This window comes from Panicum virgatum, chromosome 6N (genome assembly GCF_016808335.1).
Source record: "Panicum virgatum strain AP13 chromosome 6N, P.virgatum_v5, whole genome shotgun sequence".
Classification (NCBI taxonomy): domain Eukaryota; kingdom Viridiplantae; phylum Streptophyta; class Magnoliopsida; order Poales; family Poaceae; genus Panicum; species Panicum virgatum.
Window position 1 is genome coordinate 1233878 of NC_053150.1, and position 8128 is coordinate 1242005.

General features: G+C 42.0%; 1 long non-coding RNA gene across 1 annotated transcript; it reads right to left on the bottom strand.

Annotated features, from left to right (window-relative positions):
• Positions 1-5775: 5775 nt before the first annotated feature.
• LOC120680121 lies at positions 5776-7276 on the bottom strand. The gene is made up of 4 exons (XR_005677480.1): positions 7197-7276; positions 6869-6951; positions 5895-5946; positions 5776-5805 (listed from the first exon to the last, which is right to left on the bottom strand). It is a non-coding gene; the product is annotated as an uncharacterized LOC120680121 (long non-coding RNA).
• Between the last annotated feature and the right edge of the window lie 852 nt (positions 7277-8128).

Consider the following 8128-nt stretch of genomic DNA (forward strand, 5'->3'; position numbering starts at 1 on the left):
TCAGAGTCGAACGTTAGAGCCCCGGGCGGACTGTCCGCACCCCTGGGGCGGACCGTCCGCGGTTCAAAACTTCGAACCAACCGATTTGCAAATGTCTCTGACTAAATCTAGAAATGACCGGCGGACAGTCCTCTCCCCAAGGGCGGACCGTCCGCCGTTCAAAACGTGAGCACACGCAGAAACCGCAGTGTTTCTGTCCCAGAATTTTCAGTAGGAGGCGGACCGTCCGCCCCCAAGGACCGGACCGTCCGCAGTACAAATTGGACACCCAAGATAGAACTACAAGTTTCTGCGGCCGTTTCAGCTTTTAAAGGCGGACCGTCCGCCCCCATGGGCCGGACGGTCCGCAGTTCATTTTGGACCACCAACAGAGCCAAAAATGCTTCTGTTCGAGCACATCCGAGATAACGGCGGACCGTCCGCCCCCCATGAGCGGACCGTCCGCAGGTCTATTTCCAGCATAAATGTACCTCGGTAAAACGGCCATAACTCTCAGCTCCAATGTCCAAATTTGGTGATCTTGGACTCTATGGAAAGCTTATTCAGAGGGCTACACAACCCAACTGAATATTTGATCCAAAACACATGGATCAAAGAAGTATTTCACTCCAAGAGGCAACCTAACTTCCGAAGAACACCGAAAAGCCTTTCTTGCTTCCCCAAGTTGATAAATATCAACTCCAACTCTTTCTCCTTTGCAAATGTGCCAACAACACCATGTGCATGTGTGTTAGCATTTCACAAATATTTTCAAAGGATTTTCACTTGATCTCACCACGCCACTCGATCCTAGCAACATCGCAATGTTAGATCGCTCAAGTGGCACTAGATGACCGATATGCAAACAAGTTTGCCCCTCTTGATGGTACGGCCATCTATCCTAAATCCGGTCATGCACTTCTCTACACAACCTTTGACCGGTGAAATGAAATGCCCTACAAGTCATACTTTTGCTTTGCGCATTCCATTTCATCTTCCCAAATATTGATGCCACACAAGCACAAAACTCCATCAAACCTTTTGATCATCATCATGAGTCAACACTTGGCTTGATCTTTCTTAAATGATATGATCCACTCCATATCATCACATGACCTCTTTGGTCCATCGATCTTGACGTTGCTCGCTCTTCACCGTTGCCTCGGTCCATCGGCGCCAAATCTTGCCCCAGCTTCACCGCCTCGCGGTCCCTCGCTTCAAAGTCTTGACTTGCCCTTCTCCCTTGCAACCGGTCCATCAAACCAATCCTTGTCTTGATCTTCTCCACTTTGGTCACATAACTCCATGTCATGTCCCATATGCAATGAGCTCCTCGATCACACTATATGAGCATAGCATCAACCCTTAGCCATTTCTCCTCCATGGCACATGTTGCTCATACTAGTGTCTTTGTATGGACTAATCTCCTGTGTATCTCAACATAAACACTTATTAGTCCACCTAAGTTGTCACTCAATTACCAAAACCAAACAAGGGCCTTTCAATCTCCCCTTTTTTGGTAATTGATGACAACTCTACAAAGATATGGAAATTAAGCATATTCCAAGCTAGAACTTCACACACGTGTAAATAGCTAACTTGGTTTGGATTTTATGTTTCTTATCCACCAATAAGACCACTTGTAAAAGATTGGATAAGCACCATAAAAATCCAACTTGGTAGTGATAACTCCCCCTACATGTGTGCTCAAGAGATTTGGTTTTAAACTCACACACATGCATAAATATGAAATTTGTGGGATTGTTATCATTACTAAGTGATGCTAAGGTATATAGGATAAACCTTTGAAGCGTGATACCAATTTGAGTTGCATCCTTGAAGTTCATTCCTTAGCATCAATGAGTAACTAGACATTCATCAAAAACTCAAGATACCTCATGAGATCAACAATATTAGCAAGGCTCTTGATTCACTTGTAAAAAAATATGTAGCTACAATCTATGCATGCTAGTTATCAAATCATCAATCAAGTTCTTTGACTAGCATACATCACACACAAGCAATGCATATATAAATTTTAAAACTTATGCAAATGCAAGCAAGCACATGAATATGCACATGTCAAATGCAAACAACCAAGTTCATGAGTTTGCTCCCCCTACTTGTGTGCTCCTCTTGTCCAAGAATATTGATCATCCTCAATATTGCTCCTCTTGATCCATGTCAATGCTCGCACTCTCATCTCATCTCCCCCTTATCCAAGAATATTGATCCTCCTCAATATTGCTCCTCTTGATCCATGTCAATGCTCGCACTCTCATCTCATCTCCCCCTTTATCATCCAAGGATAATTCATATCTTTGTTCATTCCTCTCCCCCTTTGTCATCAATGACCATAAAAAGGGCCGAAACCACATGAAATTTGCCATGTGAAGATCAATGGCTACCACTTGAAGTTGTACCTCTTGTACTTGTAGGGTTACCACTTGAATACCCCTTGTAGGCAATCATATGAAGCGCTTGTGGTTTGATACAAAGAGTTGGACTTGGGTAGATGATTGAGTCTTGAATCTTCATTTTTGATGGACATTTTCAATTTTATTGGAATTGACACCACTTGTAACAACAACATGTGGAAGGATGAAGACCACCTTGAAATGCCACATGTAGGACACTAGTAGGATCCTTGACCTTGATACCTTGTAGTGGGGCTCCTCCCCCTATTTCAAAGTGTTTGTCAATCTACTTGAATCTTGAGCTCTTCTTGATGAGGGTAGTTTTCTTGATTTGAATTGATCACTTAAAGTTGAGGATCACTTGTGGAACCACCATTGTCGTTCTACATCTACTTGAATGAATACCACTTGTATGACCATGTATATCACTTGTAGAGATACAATGATATACCTTTTGTTCAATCTAGTATCACATGTAAAATCATGATGGATCACTTTGTTGAATTTGACATTGATAACCAATTCTTGAACTAGATTATTTCCATGAGCTTCTTTCTCTTTGACTTGATTTAGACTACTTGCCCAAATAATTCAACTCGGTTTGAACCAATGACAAGCTTTTTCACACCTCATTCTAAGGGTTATCTTGACAATGTTGAGTTAAACACTTGAAAGCTCATTTTCTAGATCAACTATTTGGGTTTACTAGCTCATGAACATGTCATATGTTACCACTAGATCATATCAAGCATAGAAACAATAGTGGCATCATAAAATATTTAAAACTATTTTATTTTTCATGAATGATCACTATATATGACTATATGCACTAATCATGTCCTTAGCGTAGTATGAATGCATATGTCAAGCAATTTCACCTTGCTATGTTGGAGTAGAGGATAGTCATTAGATTCCAATTTAGCTCTCCAACTAGCATCACGAAGTCCAATTATAATAGCTTGGTGAAGACAATGAATACCAATATGAAAACCATTCTTCACCCATATGAAATGAATACCACTTATCATCAAATACACTATCTTGTTGTGGTTGGCTTGCTTCATCTCTTTGATTTTTGCTTGCATGAGAGAATACCATTTGAATATCACTTGAATTTTCATGAATCTCTCTACTTTGGGTGTTGTTTGCTTTTCTTGATCAACCCATTTGATATCTTCAACTAAGCATCTCCAATGACTCTAGATAACCACTTCTATGTTGGCCTTCCAAGCACCTTGCTTGTCAATCCCACTCTTGGGCGGCTCGCCTCCCTCCAGAGAGAAGTGATCTCTCCAAGAACCATTCTTGACACTCACTTGAAATGAATTTAGTTGATTGATCAAACAATGGACTTGTCATAATGAGTAATTTTGGAGTCTGCTCTAAGTCCTTTTCTTTCTACTTGAGGTTGGTCTTGAATCTCAACTTGAGTACCAAAAGTATGCCAAAAATACTTCTCAATCAAATGGCCTTGTCCCCAATACTCGTCATGCTTCTAGATTATTTCAAAACCAAACCTAGGTTCCTCAACCACTTGTAAAGATGATTCCAACTTGAGGACCTTTAAATTGAAGTGACTCAAGATCAATCCAATATTTGTCACTTTTCTTAGCAGATTCAACTTATCTCAGGCGGACCGTCCGCGGTATACTGGCGGACCGTCCGCGCTTGCATAGTGGACACATCATCGGTGTAACCGAAGCTTACCGGTTCATCTGGCGAACCGTCCGCGGTCCATGGGCGGACTGTCCGCACTTCAATTTTTTGCTGATCAGAGCCTCTGGTGAAAAACTTCATGAATGGCGGACCGTCCGCCTCTTACACGTGGACTGTCCGCGCTACTAAATTTCAGATAGCCCAGAATTTTTCCAACTTTCACAATTTCAACTTTGAATTGGAATTATTGCTCAAATAACATTCCAAAAATCTCAAAACTAGCATGAACACCATCCAAAGACTCATATGAGTGAGTAAGAACGAGAAAAAAAAATAAATCAAGTAAAATCAAGGGAACTCATAAATAGCCCATAAAAGCTTTGAAAAAAACAGAAATTTGAAGCAAAGAGTGCACATAAGAACCAAATGTCATATGTACTAGTTTTCAAGTCACATTTGAGAAGTAAATGACATTTAGCTCATTTTTTAATTTGCAAAATATTTTTTTTCATTCAAAAGCAAGGTTTAACACAAATAAGTTTGCGAGCCATCAAATATTTCCAATGAATTTCTCATAACTAGAATAAGATATTTGTATGTTGTAGCACTTGGACTTCATTGTTTTGACTTGGCATTGGGTTGTATATATGCAAAAAGCTTCAATTCCTTAATTCAATCATAAGATCAAAAATATGAATTTTATTTGAATCAAGCCTCCAATGCATTTGGTACCTACACACATTCATCCACGTTTTGATGGTACCCAAACTAGGTTGGGTCCTCTCAAGTTAGGAGCAACATACTTTGGCAATGCCTTAGTATGAATAGTGGGATATTTTGCAATAGTAACAAATGAGGTACCATTACCATCCTTTCTAAGCATAATATTTGCATCAATTAAAATAGGCTTAGAATTGTTACCTAAGGGACATGAATAAGCCATGTGTCCCCTTTCCCGGCATAAGTAGCTTCTTCTCTTTTATTGAACCTTTTCTTCCTTACTCATTTGATGCTTCTCATTGTCTTGCTTCTCATTGTTTGCTTGAGCCTTCTTCTCAAGCTTGTTTGGGCAACCCGAAGCTAGGTGACCCAATATTGCACAACTATAGCACTTGATGTGAGCATGTAGATTCTTCTCTTGAATCTTGTTCTTGCTCAACATCTTGGCATCTTAAATATGAGTTTGATGCCTTGCTCTTGCTTTGCCACCCCTTCTTGTTCTCTTTTTCATCATCTTCAAGTCATCAACTTGATCATCATGGTTAGGCCTGCTAATGGGGATATACCCGCCCCTTCCCCACCCCTACCTGCAGCAGTTCAATTAATTTTTGCCAACCCGCCCCAACCCAAATATTTAATTAACCAACCCACCCCAACCCACCCCACCAATGGTGGGTTATGCATGGGTTATTGCTGCGCACGATAGGAAGCACTAGAGCAGCATTCTACTAAAACATGAAGCCATCAGTTGCTAATTAAACATTCTCACTCCTTCGGCACAGTTTGCAGTAGTGTTACAGAAAGAAGAAAATGCATGCATCAGTGGCTCATTATTCGGCACATACAAGCAGCAACTAGTAGTGGGATTTTTTTGCAAGCAGCAACTAGTTGTCAGCCATACAAGCAGAAGCAGGTATATATCTACAGAGATCAAGTAGACACCACTTGAACGCCTACTCAAAAACCAAGGGTTCACCACAAGACAGAAGACACCACCACCTATTTCTGATGGCAATTGAGGAAGGCTTGAACCCTGCAATATCACAGATGGCATAAATATTATTATATAAAATTTCGTCAGTGATAGCAACTGCAACAAATGGACAAAGGCACAAAGCTTACTCTGAGCAGTCATTGTAGCATTTCTGAGCTTGCTGAAAATCATGCGCATAAACTACAAAACGATAATATTGTGAGCTGTTAGATCAGAAAGCAATACTGGTTAACAGAACAACACTTTCCAAGCTTCTGGAAGAACTGGATAATGATTTGAACAACAGAAAGCATCATGGATAACAGCATGTATCAGCTGCAACAACAAGGTAACCGCTCAAACTTATTTCATCAGTTGGCGTTAAAAAACGCAGCAAAACTGAGTAAAAGCCATATATTAGAACAATCAAGAGATAAGCAATCCTTAGGAAGAATGTTAAGCAATATCGGGGATCCAAAAGAAACACTCTTGTGAGTTGTGACGGTTCCATGACAGAATCAGTTATGTCATTGGCAACAAAATTTTACTACATGTGGGCTACTGGCCGGGGTATTCATTGCATACTTCGGTTGAAGCAGCTCAAATGACCCAATGTTGTACTTCTTCTGAAAGAAACCAATTGTATGGGAAGAGGAAACATATTGTCAGCACAGCTCAGGTCTAATGGAGCTTATCAAACAGCATAAGCATTGTTGCAGAAAGTAACGTCCCAACAACAATTCTTTTCAACATTCAAGACTAAAAAGTTTCAACTCTTATCAAAGTTCAGTAATACAATTCATGGTGTCAATCCTTACTAAAATAAGTACGAAGCGAAGATCATTACCCACAGGCCACAGCATGTGATTTCCATGACAAGGATAAAGATTTACAAGTAGCAAGGAAAGGGAATATTCAAGGGCAAACATTTGGATGATCAAGCATGAAAATGACTACTTTATCATCAGCGCCTCCTGAGATTCCACCATTGCAAGACCCATTGATAGCAAGGGATAAAGCTGCACACCAGCACCTTATTAGATCATGCCTTTTCCAGCTACTATTATTGGAAAATCGAAGTTAAACAGCTAGGATCTAACACTGCAAGCGGTCAAAATGAGACCTGATTCTGAATGATACTTCACTGAAGATATAGGCGACCCAGGCTTTCGTACATCCCACCAGAGAGTGCTTCCATCTTCGTGACTGGTTCCAATAAAACCAGAGCTTTGTTACTAACCCATTAATCCATTACGTAAACTGAAAACGGAATTCAACAGCAATAGTCCAACAGAACAAAACAAGTATGGAGCAACAAGTTCTGGGAAGGTAGCAGCAACAAAACAATAGCAGATCCACAGATCCACGGATCTAATCATCAAAACAATAGCAGAACTGCAGGTAGCAGCACGAGTAGTACAAGGAAGGGACAGATCTGGGACGACACTCACCGAAGACTGTATTGGTTGGGTTCCTGGTGACCTGGTTCTTGGCGGAAGCTTGGCGTCGGCGGCGGCACGAGTGTGGAGGCCTGGGTCGACGGCAGCTTGGCATCGGCGCTCAGTATGGAGGTCCGTGAAGGAAGGTCTACAGCACCTCCCCCACAGATCTTGGCAACTTGCAAGAAGAGGAAGGGAGCGAGTGAGCCGTTGAGGAAGAGGAAGGGGTGATGCGGAGGAGATGGAGATGTGAGGTGGAAGAGGAGTACCTCGATCCGTGGACGTCGGAGGAGGGGATCCCCGAGTCGGCCTGGAAGCGGGCCTTGAAGCCGTCGGCGGCGGCTGCGTCAGGGTAGCGGAGGAAGCGGCGGTGTCGCCTTCTTGGCTTCTTGCGGGAGCAGGCGATCTATTTCTACCCCCACCCCGCCCCAACTCGCGAATGCAGCCCACCCCGCCCCAACCCGTTGGCCTCTAAACCTGTTACTACCCACACAAATAGATCCCCATTCAAAAACCCGCCCCAAAATCCCCATCTGACCCCGCCCCACTAGCAGGGCTAATCATGGTTGCTCTTGACTTGAGATTGGGGTGCCCTCACTTGCTCTACTTGTGGCTTTGATTGAGGTTCTTGTTGCTTCACCAATTACTTGGTTGGGCACATTGAGGTGAGGTGACCCCAAGTGCGGCACTTGAAGCATTTGATATATTTAAACTTCTCTTCTTCCTTCTTCAACTTGAGCTTTTCTTTGTTGGGGCAACCAATTGCAAGATGTCCCATCTCATGTCATTGAAAGCACATGAAATGAGATAGCTTCATTTCTTCTTGCTTCTTCATCTTCCTATTATATTTATTTTTGCCCCATTTCTTGCCTTTGGCTTTGCTCTTGTTGGAACCAATGCCACTCATGTCACCGAAGCTTCTTTGATTTTTGATTATGCTTTCG